General features: G+C 33.5%; 1 long non-coding RNA gene across 1 annotated transcript in view; it reads left to right on the top strand.

Annotated features, from left to right (window-relative positions):
* Positions 1-1,775: 1,775 nt before the first annotated feature.
* Positions 1,776-21,054, top strand: part of LOC143921725 (uncharacterized) — a 38,056-nt gene continuing 18,777 nt past the window's right edge. Inside the window, exons 1-2 of the long non-coding RNA XR_013261453.1 lie at positions 1,776-1,923; positions 4,778-4,923. This is a non-coding gene — a long non-coding RNA (uncharacterized LOC143921725). The remainder of the gene's footprint in view (positions 1,924-4,777; positions 4,924-21,054) is intronic.

The raw sequence follows: 21,054 nt of genomic DNA, 5'->3' as shown, positions 1-21,054 counted from the left end.
TGAAATACGATATTATATCAGAATGCACCTGGATAAATAATTTCGAATACTACATACATAGGTTTGTTTTCATAAAGCAAAATGAGGAGTATGAATTAATTTTACTCACCTCAATTAGGTATACTCAATAAATAAACTTGTCAGACAAAATTTTAAATTAGGTCAAGTTATGATTAGAAATGTAAAGAATCTCTATAGTGAAAAACTCTATAGTGAAAATACTAGTTGCACGTGCGGCCGTCTCAGGTCGTCCCCGAGTTGAAAGGAAGGCCGCACTCGCAGACTTTCCAGCAACAAAACTCGTCAACAAAGTTGTTCGCGAGTTGAGCGGTGCGGCCCGGCCCTTACAGAATCTTCGCTTACAAAGGGGCTCGTTCAAGATAAATCGCTAACGATTGTTCGTTCACGACCTTTGGTTCACAGATATTTCGTTGACAGACAGTTCATTAAAAGATGAACTGCCTGTAAACCAAAGGTCATGAATGAGTAGTCGTGAGTAATTTACTTATTTAGCGATTTAAATGAAGCGTCAGAAGAATTTCAGTTTGATTGGAAGGTGTTGGAATTATCGTAAAAATACATTGACATACATATTAACACACCTGCACACACATTTTTTTAAAAACAAACGAAATTCGATTTTTTTAAATTATTACAGAACTGTTGTTAAAAACATACCCAAATAAAATAAATAAATATCTTCGCTATTTGTTAAACCTTTTAAATTATACAAATAAGGTTGAGCTAAGGCTAGTACTGTTTCAGGTTTTTTCTAACGTTTTAACACCATTTCAAAGTTTTTAAAGTAAATTAATGATATAAAGTAGGTTTGTAATATTATAAATAAATAGTTTCCTGTGTGCACGCGTTAAAATATCTCAATTAAGATCAACGGAATTAATAATTCAAAAGTTTAATTCATTTTTTTGAAAAAAAATATTTTGTTCTTGTCGGCCACTCATGTGAACGAAGTGATATGCCGCGTCTCTTTCCACGATATACGATTCCAAGGTGAGAAAGAGAGACGGAGCATGATTAGTGAGTACTTTGTAAACACTCACCAAGCTCCGTCTCTTTCCACGATTTACGATTCCAAGGGAAGAAAGAGAGACGGACCGTGGTGTTAACAGCGAGTACTACGTATACACGCATGCACGCACACACGCACGTATTAGACAATTATTATATAATATATATGTACTTACATATAAGTCTTACTCATTTTAAAATAAAAAATAGGGGAAATTAATCATAAATCACACATCAATAAATAGCTCTTAATAAAAAAATCTTAAGGGACAGATAGAATCTAAAGCTTTTTTTCCTAGAAAGAAATTAAGACAAAAATTAAATTATTTGACTATGTTTTTTAAACATTTTTTAACAAAAGCGTTTGATTCAACATGTCGAACAATTACTGCTTATTAAAACATCAATAGTAGAAATGCGCTCGATGGAAAATATTTTGATTTAACTTGCGTACAATATAGCACCCGGCTTTGCAAACCAAATAACCATTGTCATATAATGTTCCACTGAACTTCTCTTCGGAACCATTCATATCCACAATCAGACTACACATAACAATAACAGTAATTCCACGCCGCACGGTCACCCCAGGGTTACCGTGAAAGCTCTCTCGTACTGGTAAAAGCTAAATCCTCGCCTGGGCCCTCTCCGACTTTACCAAGCCGTTTGGTCTTTTACCACCACTTTACCAACACTGAATACCACGGGTACGAGACCACGAGCGAGTGTGTATGTGTTTTTTCCTCATCGTCTTGTGGCTGGTCGCGCGACAGTATACCGGCGTTGGCCGAGCGGTCTTAACGTGTTGACTGCTCTCGATACCCACAAATACCCCTCTGGAGTTTACAAACCAGAGACGCGTACCCAGTCTCCACGGATTCAACAACCCCAGTGGTACACTCGAGTGCCTCGTCTACTCTTCGACTATAAACAGTGTTATTATCAGTCAACTCTGCTGGACTTGCATCTCTTGCACTCTCTTACCTGTATGTCTGTGTGTGTGTAGATGTGTGTGCTTTCGTGCTTTTTCTCCTCTTTCTCCTTTGGTCCTCGCTCGGGGTCTCGCCGGTAAACCTGTGCCGGTCTTCTCGTGTGTCTGCAGCATCCCGTGCTGGTGTGTGCGTTTCGTTCATTTCAAATTTAAACCGTTAGTTAGTTAGTTATAGTATGCTGGCGTAAGTAAAAATGGCAAAGCGATCGTGAAAAGGTACGTGGATAATCGCAGTGGGTGAGTGCAGTCGCTCGTTGCATTTGCCAATGCGAAATATTTATGTGTGGAGTGTGACGGATTGTTTTATCTAGTATGTTGTTTTGTTTATCAGTGATTATTTTTTTTAAATATTTTATCTGCTGTTGACAACCTCATCTTTCTTCTTTTCAAATTTCGATTATTTCTTTTTTACAATGCGAGATAAGGATAATTTTGTTTAGGCATATTTACTTATCGTATTTGTCTGTTTTAATATACATACATACATAAGTAGTTGAGTTTCGAGTGATTGAAAAATATACAAAGAAGTATTGATTATAAATTAAATTTTATCCTGAACGTATTTCCAATTCATCTTAATCTTATACTCACTTATACATATTATATATGATACTTTATGAAATTGAAGTTTGAGAAATTCACATGTACTTAATTGAAATAGTTAATATTTGCACACAACCATAAATTCCTCGGATAAATGTATGTTTAAGTTGGATAAATTGTAATGAAATATGTTAGAAATAATAAAGCATGCTTTGATTTGAAATTTACATACATACGTATATATGTACATACATAGTGTATATCATACCGGTAGAATCTTATTTTCAATTGAAGAGTCAATTCATCGTTGTATGTACATACATTTGTATATACTATGTACATATATTTCAATTGTATTAAAAGTTAAGATGTGTTTTGAAGTTTGTATTATTTATTTTCAAATTACTATGCAGTAGTTACATTCCACGTTTCCCCAATACGTCACTATTGTTAAATTATCTTCTTATATTGTATTAACAATTACAATACGATATTCTGTTGACACAAATATTAAACTAAAGCATATTACATACACAAAGATAGATGACATCTAAGCTATTTTAAAATATATCACTCAAACTTAGTCAACTTATCTTGATATACATATGTATATGTACATGAATGTAGGTACATATTTATTATGTATACGTTTTTTGCAAAATTTATTTATTGTGTGTTAACTCTACGATTAATTGTGATAAACGTAATAACATAATTTAAAATTAAGATAATTTTTAAAGTAAATGTCTATTTTCTTGGAAAAAAGAAACTTAGAAATTAAGGCTTATTTATACTATCATAGCCCAGACCAGGAATTGCACGTAACAGCAATACGAAAAATGTTATTGAGTACATTTTATATAGAAACAATCATATGTTCTGTAATATTTACGTGGTGTATGCGTAACAGCAGTGACCGACACAATCTATTATACCGCAGTACATGTCACCGAAACGTATCAAGCAGAACCGTGGAAATAGTCACACACAACGTGGCGTCATAGTGGCGAGTGCACCCGCACTAGCGAAAGTGCTATCATACGCATATGAACATATTGTGACAATATTGAGGACGCAAACAATATTGCGCCGTATCGACAAGTTTTGCAATGTATATGTAAGCTAATTTTACCTTGCACTCGTCTAAAACAAGTGTGAATGTGCCGAATAGTATGAATTAGGGATCCCAAATATTCGTCGACTTCAACTATTCGAATATCGAATATTAAATCAAGAGCTATTCGAATATTCGAAAATTAAAAAAAAAGGTAATTACATATGTACCAAGCATTAATTTGAATTAATCGTCTTATCATAGTTATATTAATTAACTCGTTTTTACAGCCAATAATAATTTACCAATTTTTTATTTTCTTTATTCATTATGATTTCTTGTAAAAATGTGTATTTCGCCAATGACTTCTTAAATATTCGTATTATTTTTCTGATATTTTCTAAAATTTTGTAGAGATTATTATCGATCGGAAAGTGATTTTCTTCAAACATTTCCGTATTTAATGAATACAAATCTGTTTCTTCACATGTAGACATTTCATATTCTTCATTATCTTCATTATTATCACAATTATCCCCATTATATATTTAATTTTCTTCAAAATCGTCAGCTTTTCATATTGATTTTGTGTATTTAGTTTATAAAAAAATATATACAAGAATAATATTCGAATAGTTGATGAAATATTCGAATAACGAATGGCTGAAAAATCAGACGAATAATTCGAATACTCGAATATTCGATTGGAATCCCTAGTATGAATCGAAGTAGTGCTGGTGCTGTATAGTATGAATAGAAGTAGTTTTTACGGTGCGGTGTTGTGCCGAGCTGTTGACATTCAGTGCTGCATAATATAAGTGGACCTTTATGCATATAAAGGGAATTTACATTCTAAAATAAAGATGATTTAAATTTTACAGCGTTATATAGTGAAAATAAATCTGAATACATGTTGATTATCTCTGCAAAAGTGAAAAATTATAAACATACCAATTACACAATTAGTCTTCTTAACGAATAATTAAAATACTATCGAAATTTCGATCGCGTTCGAATGTGTAATAAAAACTCGTGTTATTTCAACTGTTTATAGATCGACATCACACATTCCGAACGAATAACTAACATACATACATGTTAGTATTTACAAAAACAAATACCTATATATTATTTTTAAAACATACGTAATTATTTTCCAGTGTCAATGTGAACCATGTGAGTGAGTGTCAGTGAAGTGAAATACAATTGCGTTTAAAAAAAAATAAAACAACAAAAAACTTCAACCACATCCAGCTCATCCGTCAATCCAGCAGCTCCCGATTCGGCGATCGAAACCCATTCTCTGGTGAGTCATTCGTTTCTTTTAATTGTTAAATTGAACTTGATAACTGTATATTTTATCCATACTTAGCCAGCTAGACCGCTTCGGTAGACTCTTCGCATTTTTTACGCTATTTCAATACGTGCGGTAATTAAATGGAAATCGATACAACCATACACATCAATCTAAATTGTATGATATAGTTGTAAATGGTGAATCGATTTTTTTTCCTTCGCGTAAAATATTGTCTCGAGTATTGAATTACTGAATATTTTATGCAAATCTTAATGGCTATTCGCGCGTGGCTTTTTTGAAATACGCGAAACCAGTTAGTATTTACAATATCGTTAAATAGAGCAATTTTTTTTAATGAAATTTGGGGTAGTGTCTATTGAGGATGACACGCTTCTAAACATACGTGTACTAAATAGAGATCAAAAGATTCACTAGTATTGTGTATAATTTGAAATTCCTTGTATGTATCTCATCTTCGGTTATAATAATATGCGAGCATTAAATCCACATAACAATAAATAAACGTAGGAGTGAAGATACGCATTCCTATCGATGTCGGTTCAATTTGTATAAACTTACTATGTAATCTATATTATATTGTGGGTTGTATTGTGGTGGTACAGGAGCGCTCATAACATTTGACATCGGTGAATTAAATTTATTATTAGAGTGTGCGATATGAAAATTTAAGTTTATTGGCGTATTCAATGTTTATGAATGCACGTACGCTTGGAGATTTATTATTATTGTCGTCTTCAAAAGGATTTTCGTATCAGATTTGAATAGCGGTTTAAGATGTAAATGTTCGGAATTGATTTATCTAGATTTCGGCCCGACATAATATGGCGTGATAGCGATTATTCAACGGAATAATAATACACTTTAAATAAACAGTTATGTTTGATTTAAATATTCATAATTTGCCGTATCAATTTGTATTAAAATTGTTTCGGTTCGGATTTTTAAATTGACTTGCGTATTTGTCGAAATAAACGGTTCATTTTGGAATGTTAAGTGTAATGAAAAGAAACTGATAATAAAAATAAGGTTTTGAATTAAAAAACGATGATGGAATTGAATGCATTCATTAACTGTAGTTGAATTGTATGTAGATTTCAATTTAAAATTGAAAAATTCATGAATGGGTCTTTATTTATTACAATTAAAAGTCTGTTTATATTATGCAGAGCTGCACGTCAACAGCTCGGCACAACACCGCGCGGAAAAGACCACTTCTATTCATACTATACAGCACCGCTCATTTTCGGCGCGTTGATATTGTCTGTAGTGTATTGTAAGGCAAAGTTCGATGATACGGCGCCCTATCTTCGACTCAATGTTGTGACAATATGACGTTTTCGAAAATATTCACATGCACATGGCAGCACTTTCGTTAGTGCGGGTGCACTCGCCAATATGACGTCACGCCATGCGTTAATTTTTCCACGATGGTCAAAGAAAACCGGTTGTGCTTGACACGTTTCGGTGACATGTACTGCTGTATAAAATAATACTGCTGTTTCGGATACGCCACGCAAACATTACAGGAATATATGAAGGTGTCCATATATAAAATATAATGTACTTAAGAATATTTTTCATACTGCCGTTTACGTGTAGTTGAGGGCTAGAGCTGTATTGGTGTAAACGAAACTTTATACATAGAAAAATAATATCTAAATCCAATGATGATGAACTTATACTCGACGATATATCACAAAAGTGAGATGCACCTGTTTCTACTGCTATATGTATGTGAATAATTCATAATATCTAAAATAGCGTGATGATATGTTTACGATGTATCCGCTTCGAATTAGATACAACTTTTTTGATAGATTTTTTTGATAAAATTTTTATTGCGATATCAGTTAGTTCGATACTAGGCTCTTCCGCGAATCGGAAAAAAGATGCCACTTTTTTTCTGCGTTGTTTTTGGAACACTGATAATGCAATCGCAGCTAGATATCGTTTTCTTTGTGCAAGCTTGTGGTTTGCGATTGACCGTGATACCATTTGTGCACTTGCAAATATTTATTCTGCACATTCAAACACACACTAGTGTAACGAAAAAGAATGTATTAATCAATTTATCATGAAGGATGCAATGACTCGGCTCGAAGTGGCGAATTTAATCTATGCATTAAATTTATGCAATTTTTTCCGCGCAAACTTGTACCAGTAATGAAATTTTAATAGGATAACTCTTTTTAATTGGTTTTTATTAGTCTCAACTGCGACCCTGCTTCTCTGAAGCTTTTGTGGGTATTGTGAAGTTTAATGCGTTTATACTATCAAAAAGCTTAGGAAGAGTGGTCGTAAAAGTCGCTTCGATGTGGAATATGTAGCAGTTATCGTCAACTTTTCTTGAAAGGCATCAGTACATTTAAAAAAAAACGGTTTTATGCCAGTCGATATCTACATGTGATGTGTATAATATTATAATGAAGTATAGTTACACTTCGATATATCTCGATCTGATAACCGGTGATATATCACATTATGGAATGGTCATAATCTGACATTTAAAATTTCGTTTTATTAAAGTCAAACTACAAAAACAAAGCAGATGGCTAAAATCACGATAAATTTAAATTTTGATACCAACTCATATTCAACTTAAAAAAACATATGAAATTTTGTTGTGTCTTTATTGAATAGTTTACGTATATAAAAACTTCTTCCAATATTTGTTTGTCATTTTTATTAAATTCATTGATATCTATAATTTTTATACGTTAAATTTTTTTTCTGAATAATTTATGTATGTAACCAGCAACATAGCTCAATGGTTAGCTTACATATAATCAGAGATCTGGAGCAACCATTTTTTTGAGTTGCTCCGCTCGACACCTCAGTACTTGTTCCAACTCCGCTCCGCTCCGTGCTCCGAATAGTTTTAATAGGAATCATATTATTTATCATCTTTATTTATTTAATTTATTCATATATGTACATATGATAAAATATTATTTATAGAAAATTTATTTATGATTAAAATATTTAATATTTAATATATATCATGAAAATACATACATATGTAGATATAATTATACTACACGGTGTGCACATGGTTGTCCCAAACTACCATAGTAACAAGAATATAATTTGATCACGATGGAAAAATAAAAAAGAGAGCACGCGCACACATTCATTTGTACGAAACAACAATAAGTGAAAAAAAAGTATATAAAACAAAATATTTATAAAATAATATAACCAAACTACATGATGTGCCACATGTCAAATGATTCCTGGACAATAATCTATCAACTATTGAATTAATCATAAATTGAAAAACAAATTTAAAAAAAGCATTCATTTTATTTTTAAATTCTGAAAGAAATTCTAATACATAAAAACAAAATATCGGAGCAGTGGAGCACTTCAAATTTTCATGTTCCAGCTCCGCTCCTGCTCCGTGTAAAAACTCCTTGCTCCACTGCTCCGCGCTCCTGCTCCACGCTCTACTCCAGATCTCTGCATATAATGTTCTCAACCGAAGGTTCAATCACTGGCCCGGTTTTGCTGGCCAACTTTGGATATATGTGATTCCAGTTTCATCATTTCCTATCGAAATTTGCCAATTTATCTGATTTCATTGTTGAAACGGTTCCGAACGAATTGGCAACCTATCCTCATTTTTCACCGTTGTTTGAATTTATATGAAATAAATGTGAACAAATTCAATACAGTTAATACTACAACTATCAAAAGTTCATAAGAATGCAGGAAATCGTGTCATGACCATTAACGAAGACACGTACACATGCTCATTTGTACGCGGATGGAATGGTGACGGGGCAGTGCGGAAAGTGGAGTGAGGGGGCGATTCGAATTGATTGTGGATTGAAAGGTCTGTGGATACTGAAACAGTAGCGAAAATAGCCTCGGGTGTGATTCGTGTATCAATTCCTTCCCAAAAACACCCGTTGAAATATCAACGGGCACAACACTACATATCGTTGCACAGTAATCCACGATTTTATGTATAAATCATGGTCGAATAAATTTACGATTCAAAATCATTCATTAAAGTTATCAGAATTTAGGCTTAACGGCTTTTTAACTAGTCGGAATTTCTGAGTTTCAACTGTCAAGATTACGATCGTTATCTGCATATACGTAATATAAAAAATGTATATATGTATAATACGTTTCAATTCCACGTGTACTTATGTATGTATGTTGATACCAATATTTTCCATTAAATTCCCAGCATCCCAGTTTCCCACCCCTGTATATAAGAATCATATATAATAATATGAGGACACGTATAGCGATGATACAGTTTTTACGATCGACTCAAATAAAAGTTTATCCGAAAGTCCACATTGTGTATACATAACTCTACACACAAACGACTTACGTTTCCTCGTCAAAAATACAAATGTATTTTTTTTTTATTTTAAAATCATCTCTTCTCATCGAAGATCCATATCGTATATCAATTCAACCCAAGGTGGGCTACATTGTCAAACGTTAAAATCGTCAAAATAGTCGGGCAAATCAACAGATAAATTTGCGATGCGGTTTCTCAGAGACCAATAACTTGTCTGTCAACAAATAAATCTTCCAATACAATACAATCAGTCGAGCGATCCTAATTGTATTCGTAGATGTATTTTTAGGATTCTAATTATATTAAGTAATAAAATTATAATATGAAATCTTTTTTAAATAGTGAGCTTTACAAGTTTTTTTGTTCTGTAGGCAAAATATGCAACAACAAGGTTTAGTTTTTTTTGTTGTTTAAAATTGCATTTGATAGATAGTTTTTTTCCAAAATAATTCTCTTACGTAGTTACGTAGTCGAGAGATTCGTAGTACATTTGGTCAGAACTGTGCGAATGGGGGGACAAAGGGCACCGATGCCCCGGGCGCTATAACACTGTTCGACAAATTATTTTTTTTTGGTTCAGAGACAAGATATGAATTTTATTATAGATATATGCCCAGTGAACACGAATCTGGTAATAAAAAATGTTGATTGGCTCGAGATTCGGAGATATATGTGTTTTTTAAATCGCGCGATTTTTCTAGATCTTGATGTTGTTCGGTCGATGTATCAAAATATGTCAATTTTCTGTTCAAAATGAATATTGGAATCCATAGTCGGGTATTTTATCTTTCATTTATAGTAATTTTCAGCTTTCAAATCTCTGTAAGTAGTCGTCCAGTTCAAATCAAAAGTCAAAAGTACGTATTTTCACTTGGGATTTTTTCCCACTGTTAATACTATTTTATATTGAGTTTTTTCTATTGAAACATGTTTATTGGGATAGTGTTCTGACCACACTATTTTTTATTTTCGTTTACAAGGGTTAATTGAAAGTGTGCTCAACTTTAAATCAGTAAAATTGCGAGCAAAAAGCTCGTACTAGTATTTATACGAATCTGAATTGAATTAATTGGGATAATATATTAAATTATCTTATATGAGAATTAAATAAAATTCCACTTAGAAAAATTATATTTCGACTATTCTTGTGGATTAATAACAAAAATTCTATTGATAACTGGCTTACCTCGATAAAATAAACGAATTCATTACATAAAATTGAAATTATTACATTTATATATTACCGGTAACCTATTTTGTACTACCGGTAGTGCCGGTATCGGAATCCCTAGGTGATAACCTACGAAAGGGTGCTCCATTAACATCTCCTTATTCCAAATTCGGATATTCTGCATTTGTACAATTCGAAATATTGAAATTATATATTTTGACCGCCTACCCCACGAGAACATGAGCTAGGCGGTCTCTACACGAGTTACAAAAATTTATAAGTGAATTTCCACTTTTTATATTCTTACAGGTTGATGTCATTCGACAAAACTTCGCGCAAATAAATTCTTGATCAAGCAACCTCTCAATTGTTACATGGTGTGGCGAATTTCACTTATTATTCGCCACACCTGTGGCTACGTTGAAAAATTGACTGCTCACCCACGAATTAGTCGGAGACGTTTAGAAAAATGTTAAACGCATCGTATCTCAGAATAGTGCGACATATCTTATCGATCGATAAGATCAAACGACCGGGTCGTTGCACGGCTAACTGTCACTCTGGCTCTGATATGCATGTGTATAATATATTATATGTTCCAATTATTTTAAACGAGGGTTGGTTCGATGTTTTGCTTGGATTTGCAATATGTAAGGATGTACGTATATGTATGTACCTGGGTGTCTATTCGTGCGAATAAACCCAGGTAGAAGATGAGACGTCTATGTATTATGTGTTGGTTTGATTTTTTCCCTTTTCCTTTGGGTGTTTTTTTCACTTTGAAGGTTTCATTTAATTAGTTACACTTGTGCACTGCCCACCCAAATGCATTTGAGTGCAGTAGACATGCCGAGAAATATAGCGTTAACACTGAATTGCGGTGTTAAATAATTTGAACCCTTTTGTTCGAATGCATTTTCATGTGTAAGCGACGTACTGCAACCGGATATGCTATTTTTCAAATAATTAAATGGAATTAATTTTACTTAATGGAACTACATGCGTATTAATTTTATTTTTATTTTTATCGTCCCATCATATGTACATATGCAAAACCCTCAAATTTAGTCATAATAATAAATATTTAAGTATAGTATTATATGTTGTTGTTGATCACTATGTAAAGGTATGCGCTACCAAATTTTATTCAACTTTCGATTAATATTTTAATAAAGTACATCATTATCATTATCATGATCTGCAGCCGCTCACCATCCACTGCTGGATGAAGGCCTCTCCAACGCGCTTCCACTCGTCTCTGTTTTGCGCAACTCTCATCCATCTCACGCCGTACATTTTCTTAATTTCGTTCACCCATCTTCCTTGTGGTCTTCCTTTTACCCCTTTGCATTCTATCGTGTACCATTCTAGCTCTTATAATAGTGCATATTTAAAATTAATGGTCATATTTTATTGAACAGTATCTATTTTAACTCTTATATATGAATCAGTTCTATTTTGACAGATGTACATAAATCAGATGATCGTAGGTGAAAGATTTGGAACTTTTTCATTGGTATCATTTTATCATGCAAAAATGATTATACATATATTATTTAAAAAAATAAATAATTAGTAAAAGTTGTTTTCGAAACATATTTTGAAATTAATTATAAGTATTTTGGAATGACGTTTGAATGCTTCGTATTATATTAATTTGATTGATTTATCACTCGCTGTAATAGTTTCATACGCTTCGAATGATTCATAAACTTTTCCGTTTGATTCGAATTTTACGATATCATTTTTTTTGTTGATATTTTAACGATATCGTATAATATCGCTGAATGGGCGTTTTATATGAGAGAATAATATAAAAATAAATAAATTCATTAATCTGCATTCGAAACGTACCGAATGTCTGACGAACCGCTTTTGCGCAGACAGGATAAGCTTTCCGGCGAGCTTTTACAAAATTAACAAAATGCAGAAAAAATAAGGAAAACACATATACGCAATGTTCACAAATGTATCGCCTCGGTCTTAACGAGTCATTTACGATCCACTAACAAAGAATTTTATTGGCGAAATCGTTAAATATTACAACGGTGTTGCCAGACGAAACTGTTTTACATGATTCATTCAAGAGTAAATTACTGACTTTAATAGTTGTATTAATATTTATTGTTTCGCTAACGAGGCAATTTCCAACACATTTCAACCAAATATTACATGCATAATACATATGTAACGTCTCTTTCTGGCTTCACTCACTTGCAGACTTTCAAACTACAAACTTTGCACTAAAACTTAATAATAAATTTTACTAAAACCAAAATGTAATAATGCATTATCATCCACTCTTGCATGAGTTCAATTAGATTTACATATATACTTTGTACGTGTAGATGAAGTTAAAATGCATAGCCACAGACGCCCGGTGTGTCGAAAACGATATTTTAACCATTTATAGTAAAATTTTTATGATTGCATTCAAATCTCACGTATGTACTTGCATCCACATAAGTTATGTGTAAAAGCATCCATAAACATTGTACTTAAGAATATTTGCTATTTTATCTCTTTACGTGTATGTAAATAAACCCATACTAAATCGGCTTAACTCTACATCAGCGTTTCTAAAACGTGGAGCCCTAGAACATTGAGGCACAGGCTAAAAGTTAACTTTAGGGGAATTAGCAAACTGTAGGGGATCTACATTCAGAATACAATAAAAATAATCTTTGTACCAGCGCTGAAATTGCGAATACATTTTCACAACTCTGGGAGAGGGCAAGTTTATATTTAATTGCATTTACCACGTCTTATGTCATTGAAACTGGATTTATTCGAGTTATTTATCTTTTCTCAAAAACTCTTAACCGTCTTCATATTGTCAGTAGAGGTGAACTTCGTTTGTTGCTAACAACATTGTAACCAGACTTTAATAAACTTGCTAGTTTGCACCAGGCACAAGGATCACACTAAATAAAGTAAACTTTTAATTTATTACAAATTTTGTTTATAAATAAAGTAAAAATAATATTTTATATACTAAATACGTACATATGTATATGTTGTTCATAAGAAATAAATATAATTAATTTTAAAATGAACTGTGTAATTTTTCTCTTCAACTATTGTGGGAAAGGGGGGGGGGGGCTTGTGGAGCTCAAAAATATTGAACTCAAAAAGGAACCATAAGTCCAAAATTTTGAGAAACGCTTTATTGCAATAAGAAATCTAGATTTTTGTTAGCTTGTATTTTGATACTAATGATTTATCAGTGACTAAATATTAAATTATATTTTAAATTTAGTTTCAACTTTTGGGCTTTTGGTTGATTACATTTCATCTTGCGTTCTTTAACTGAATTTCTATCGGTATCAATGATATTCGACATTAACAATATAAAGATCACATTCCAATCGTTTCGATTGACTGTATTCCCTTATATAAGAGTCTGTATATGTATACAAAGTTTAGGTTCACGTGGTGCTAATTGATCATTTTTAATTTTAATATTTTTTAGAAACACATTTTTTATGGTCTTCGATGGCTTGCGTGTGTAGCAACGATCAATTACCAATTGATTTGTTAACGATCATAACACTTTGTACCAATTAAGTATAGCGATTCGCGTTAGATTGATATCGTCGATTGTAATACCAGTTTAAAAATATGCTGTCTTTTCTTGGTTAAATTTCGGTTGAATTTCAATTTTATCAAAATGCACACAGAAAGCGAATTGCACAATCCCGTTGATTCTCAGTAAAAATCATCAACGATTTTTTCCCCTTTTTGTAATTACTATCTTTATAATGCCGCCGAGGACGTTGCTCGGGTTGCCAACTCGGAACGCTTTCGCATAACTGTTCTTAATAATCGAAGTTTTGTGTGTATTTTTTTAACTGCTAATAACTTCCTTTCGCCGAAGGCGATATATGTATAACAATAATTTCCGATCGATATTAATAGCCGCTTAAAATCTCATTTACAAAATTATGTACATAAGTATTCTTTCGGAAGACGAGTAGTCCCGCGACTAAACGATCCCACACCCAGTTTCGGTCCTGCGCTAAAAACTGCATAATTGCAGGTTTCACCGCCTACAAAATTGACTTATAATGTGCAACACCCCCGCCTATGATACTTTTTGTGTTCCATTTGCCGCCCATAAGACAGCTTCGTTGTAATACACGTCCACAAAAACAATGAGTGTTGTAGATGTGTAAGGAGATTGTGGTGCGGGTGGGGTTAGAAAATCGCGACCGGCCCAGACGATTCGGCCCCACCGGTTATGCAAAAATAACAAAACGTGTCTATGTTACGGTATGATCCAAAAGTGTCATGACTTCTATACCCCGGTCATCTTCTGGAAGGGTTTTTAGAATGGGTGACTTAAGTCATTTGAATGAAGGTAACAGCGTGGAATTGTAATTATGTATGTGGGATATTAGCTCAAGTTTTTGCTTGATTGTTGGAGTCCGGAATATAATCTTTCTTCATTACTCGTAATATATTTATAGCATTCATCATGAATGGCCATGGTTCTAGTGCAAATTGGATAAAAAATAGCATTATATAGTTTCATCCTCTTATTAGTTCAATTGTTCCTTCTTTAATTTTGACCTAGAATAGTAAATGTGGTACTCCACAATAGAAGTGATAGATGTTTCCAACCAAACATTTAAATCATTACGTATTATTTCACTATGTATTATATATAAAAATTATATAAATTATTAAATTAAACAAATCTACATTTTTAAATTTAAAATCAAAAAATTTGCTGATTGTACTATGTATCTTATATTACACTAATTTAAACCCCCATACAATGCATTTTTGTCCAACTTTTATTTCTAGGTGAATACCGTTTAGTTTGACCTATTATAGAATTCGTTCACATGAGTTTAAGCTTTTTCTTAGTACGGGTTGTACGCTATGTGTACGTTTACACTTAACAAACCGGACAGGCAGTTACATAGTTAATGCTTGCTTATACTACATACATACATACGGTAAAACTTTTTTGTCTTTGAATGAACTGTCCACATTATCTTTACTAAGCTCAATTTGTTGAAAATGAGGTCTATCATCTGTAATTGGTGAATATCTGAAGTTTAGTGGGTGAAATTCTACAACTCTACTATTTGAAATATTTCTACCCACATAAATAGATAAAAAAAATTAGAATCCATTGATACAGTTCAACGAAACTGTCACATAAATCGTGTTTCGCAAAAAAATTAATTCTCAACGTAATAATTAGAACGGTGCTATTTTAGGAATTATGTGTAGGCATAGGATTTATTGCGAATTCTCAATTAGTGACCGTTATTTAGATTGTCGCAAATTTGGCATATCGACAGGTCTCGTTCCTTTTCGATTCGTGTATGTACACAATAACTCTTCTTGATATTTATCAGTTCAGATCCATCTGCCCCGTGGCGAATTTTTTTGCACGGTCATCACTTCTCCTGTTATGGATACCACGGCCGACTTTGCGAAAAAAAGACAACGTACACACATATAAATTTATCAACCGTTAGTTACGAACCGTGGTCTATCGGTCGTGACGTTGCGGAGGAGAACCGAGATCTCGGTTTTTGGCCGAATGTCGGTGGCGAAAAAAGTCGCCGCCTACCCGGGTTCGTATCTTGGTCCAAGAATACATATCGCATCCACGTGACGAGAGCCGCAACAACACTTCCGTCCGTCAAAACAAATACGGTCGTTAAAATTTGAACTGTGAGTTTTTTAACTTGTCGTAGGACTTTATACGTATTATTTGGAATCTGGTGATTCTTTGTAGATTTGATTTCAGGAAATCGTTCTTACCTGTTCGGTGTAATCTACACGTTTAGTTTGGCGCTGAGGAATTTTGTCTCAAGGTTGTCTATTTGCACTCCAGAAACGGCACAGATGGGCGACAACGCTTTGCACTCTGAATGTGCATCGATAATTATACTTTTTCCAACGGTGTTGGGTATGGAGAAGTACGTACATACACGGCTTGCACGTAAATATGGAACGAAATCTCGAGGTCTGTTGTTGCATGTTCGACGTTGAAATACAAAGGATTTTCCCTTCTCAGGACTCGTTAAAACGCTTCCACTTTACGATCCTTTCTTGAAAGTCTCGCTTTATGCGTATTTTTTGAGGTATGAAAGTAAGTATTCAGGCCGGGATTGTGTCTCTCGAGGTGGGTTGATGGGCATCTTTGATGTTTTTATTAGTTTTTCGTCACTTATTTCGGTTTATTTTCACGTCAGTCGCCACTTTGAAAATTAGGCGAATCAAATACTCACGGTCGTAAAGTGATTCAGACGTGGACGGGAATATTTGGCACGGGAATCGATATTGATTATCTTTATTTTATAAAGCGAGAAGTCTTTCGAAGAAACGTTTATGATTTTTACTAATCTTAAAATTAAGGTACACCTTTGATGATTACGTTCGAAAAATTGCGCAACCCAAAATTGATCAATATTTATTATTTTTTTATAGGCAAAAAGATATAGCTGTTTATTATAGCAACTACAAATGTATTGCTTATCAGATACAAAATTTTTTTTTTAATCCAAAAACTTTTACTATCTTGGATAATTTAAAAAATACAACATCCATTTGTTATATTTGAAATTCACATAATATTTCTAGGCCAAAACAATATGTCAAACCTGCAATGCAAATTTAATTGCCACACTTTTATGTGTTCGATTTTTATTTTAGCCCGTTCCGAATGATCTTATACGGCTGGTTGCACACTGAAGATGCAACGCGGCTGCAAAGAATGCAATTTTTGTTTCTATTTGTTGAATCGTACTTTCTCTCTTCATTTATACACACATATATATTCAATTTTACCGCAATTTTGACCCAAATTTGATTATCATCATCATCGTGTACAGCCATTCATCATCCAATGCTGGCTGAAGACCTCTACAACACGCTTCCATTCGTCTCTGTTTTGAGCAACTTCCATCCATTTCACCCTATACATTTTTTTTAATTTCATCCATACATCTCCCTTGTGGTTCCTTGCACCCTTTTAAATTATTTTGGGTACCATTTGCGGACTTCTTTCATCCATTATTCTAGCTACTTGACCCGCCCATTACCATTTTAATCTCTTCATTCACTCCACTATAGCAAAATACCCCTGTCATACTGCCAACCACGTATTCCGTTTCCTATATACATACGTATTCCGTTTCCTATATTGGGGTGACCTGTAAAGACACTGTGGTATACTTTTATATTAAAATAAATAAATATCTTCATCATTTTGAGCATACAGCGCTCCATACTACTTTGAGTGGAAATCTACATGTAATTTTAAATGCTTCAGGTAGATTTATGTTACGATGGCATATTTTATCTCAAGATTTGCACTAAAAAGGGCATTTTCCAATTCTCTCTTAAAAAAAGTTTCCATCAATATAACCAGTAATGTGTAAGATTTTTACAACCATTCATCACTTATACAGATTCCATGTATGTATGTACACGTATTTTTTTATACATTTAAAATATGTCCAATGGAATCGGTAAAAAAATATTTGTGAGGTAATAATACTATACACAAACTACAACTTATTCACCCGCACCAACTGTGTACGGTAGCTTAAGAAATATAGTTTTCTTTGTTGGTGCTAAACTTCTTGGTTTTACTTGCAAGTTTTATACTTTCATATGTATAAGTGAGATGAAGATGTTTTCATTTCATGCATAGCCACCGTGTAGCTGGAGCTTAAGATTTTGCATTTCTGCTGCGGACTTTTCAGATTGCCTTTATTTATACACAAATAAAAACGAGTACACACGATCGCATAAATTTGAACCTCGTTCTGTCCGATCTTTTTATGCACACTTGAACATTTTTTCCTCATGCAATATTGACGACGCTGGACCACATTATCCGGGTTACATAAATACCATGCGAGTGTTCATTTACCGCTTCGCATAAAACGCACATATATCTCTCGGTGTGCTCCGTGCATTAGCGTTGCCCGAGGACACACTTTATATTCATAACGAGATCAATTAGCTCAATAATGATCGTTATTAAAATGTATTACTGCCAACGGAGCCACTGGAGACTGGCTACTCGATTTTATCCATCTTATCCGACGACCAGATCGGATCTGGTCCCGTCTCTATCGGGGGCGAAATCTCGTCTCGCCAAAGAGACCACTCACTTCTTTTGTCGTTTAATTAACATACGACGAAACTCAAAAATGGGACCTACTCGGTGGTCTCGTCAATCTGAATTAGCGTGTGAACGTTTTAATTTGAGCAAAACCTAAAAATACATTACATATATATTTTCACTTATTCAATTACAACATCCGGTTTAAGTTAAACCTTCCATCGTCTTTCTGTGACCCTTTACTACATATGTTTTTTTCCTGTGCAAAAATCTTCAATTCAGTTGAAATTTTCTATTTCCATCTCATTTTAAAAATGAGATGGAAATAGAAAAGAAATTTTGTAAAGAACTCCGAGTAGAACTTTTGAACTATCTGAATAATTCTTTATTCCAACATACGTTTCTTGGTAAAAACATACGTTTCTTGTCAAACCCCCCAGATTTCGATTTTTATTTGTTGACGAGCTTTCTTATAACTAGAAATCGGACCGGAAGCGTGTCGTTCATTGTTAATTGTTGCTGTGCTTTGTTCAATTTTATGAAGAACATGTTTTTTTTGCACTCTAGCTTTATAAATAGACCCAAAACGCCCTGATTCCTGGAAAAAGCACGCTTCCTATCCGCTCTTTACTTATAACTAGAAGTAGGATTGTCATAGTGCTATCCATTGTTCCATTGTTGTAAATCCTTTGAAAAAAAGGTTCGGCAAACCTTGAACAATGCATTTACAACCTTTGAACAATACGCGGCACCTTCTGGGTCCGTTGACTTCTTATAACTAGAGACCGGAATCTGAAGGGGCTGTTTATTGTTCAAAGATTGTAAATGCATTGTTAAAGGTTTGCCGAACCTTTTTTACAAAGGATTTACAACAATGGAACAATAGGCGGCGCGTTCCGGCCCCTTCAGATTCCGACCTCTACTTATAACCTCTATCATTTGCAAAATTCTAAATACACATTCCTATAGGTTAGGTTAGTTTAAGATTAAGATTTATCTAATAGGTTAGATTAGGTAAGGTTAAGATGATCTGACCAGTAGGAATTACGTGTTTTTCTTCCTACTATCATACGAATTGAGATATATTTTAGTCCTGATTTATGTAAATGGTCCTATCAACTTGGAAAGCATTGTATAATATGTCTATACATACATACATAGATATTATTTTAAATAAGCATTCAATTCAAGCTGTGGGTTTTTGATCTTTTATTTCCTTTGCTTATACTATTTCCTCCCATTATTTAGAGACACCCATCTTGGTTTGAATACAAAATTTTAATTCTAATGGGATATATGTATTCTAGCGTATGAACAATATCTTATCTTTGATAAATTTTGTTTAAAGTTAATTTTTTTTCAATATTGCGATTGAAAGAATTGTGACCAGCATAATAATCTATATTTTTTTTGAGTTAATTACACAGATGATTTATTTTATATTACGTATACCAAAGACAAATAATAATGTGTGTGTATTGAGCACTGGAATAATGAGTGTTAAATTTTTACGAATTTGAAGTGCATTATAAATTACGACCCTTTAATATTCGTTGACATCACATTTTTCTTGGTTGTAAAGGAGCGTTAAGGTCTTCATTCTGTAAATACGTATTCGGTTGCTTGCAATTTAATTGCACGTTGCACTCACGCGTCGAAGAAAGAATTGCATACGCGAGTGTGGAGGTATGTACTTACGACGAATGGCAAAAACTCGTTTCGTATTCGATTGAAATCGATCGTCGTTGAAATCTTTTCACGAAAGTGTTTTTATATGTGTGTGATTTTTTTTTCAAATTTTATATTTATTTTATTATTTTGGCGTGAATCTGACGCCTCGACGTCTGGTGCGTTTGCAACGACATGTTTTAGCTCGAATTAGGACAACCTCGCGTTCGTCTTCTTATTCTTATTTTGTGAATTCCGTATCGTTTTGGGATTCCTGTGGTTCTCCGAGAGATAATTTTGGACGGCTCGAAGCGATTATCTAGCAGTGTGCGAGCGCGTGGGACAAATGTGCCACAGAGCGACAAGACGCGGCTGGACATGGAGAAAGAAGCTATTATTTAACCCTTTCTTTCCAAGAGTATTTTTCTGCGAATTTGTCTTTCCTTTGCTTGTTATAATAACTAGATTTTAAATTTGTGATAAAAAAACTGTAAAGCTTCTTCAATTACTTTTTTTTTACCATTTTACATTGCCATTAATTTTACATTACCATTTTACATTACCATTAATTTTCAAAGCAGGAGAGCAAAAAAGCATGGTTTTTCTAAGAAATTAACTGTTTTAAGACCATTGCACATATGAAGGGAAAAAATTAACAATTTTTATAAGAAATTAGCAATTGTGATCCTTTTTTAGTGTCAAAAGAAACTGTCGAAGGCTAGTACGTAATAAGTTTCTACTAATAACCAGAGTGCGGACCCAAAGCGCGCCGTTCATTGTTCAATTTATTGTAAATGCTTTGTTAAAGGTTTGCCGAAACTTTTTTTTGCACTCAAGCTTTGTAAATCAAGCCAAATCGCC

Source organism: Arctopsyche grandis, chromosome 13 (genome assembly GCF_051622035.1).
Source record: "Arctopsyche grandis isolate Sample6627 chromosome 13, ASM5162203v2, whole genome shotgun sequence".
Classification (NCBI taxonomy): Eukaryota; Metazoa; Arthropoda; class Insecta; order Trichoptera; family Hydropsychidae; genus Arctopsyche; species Arctopsyche grandis.
This window is presented reverse-complemented; position numbering and strand designations above follow the sequence as displayed.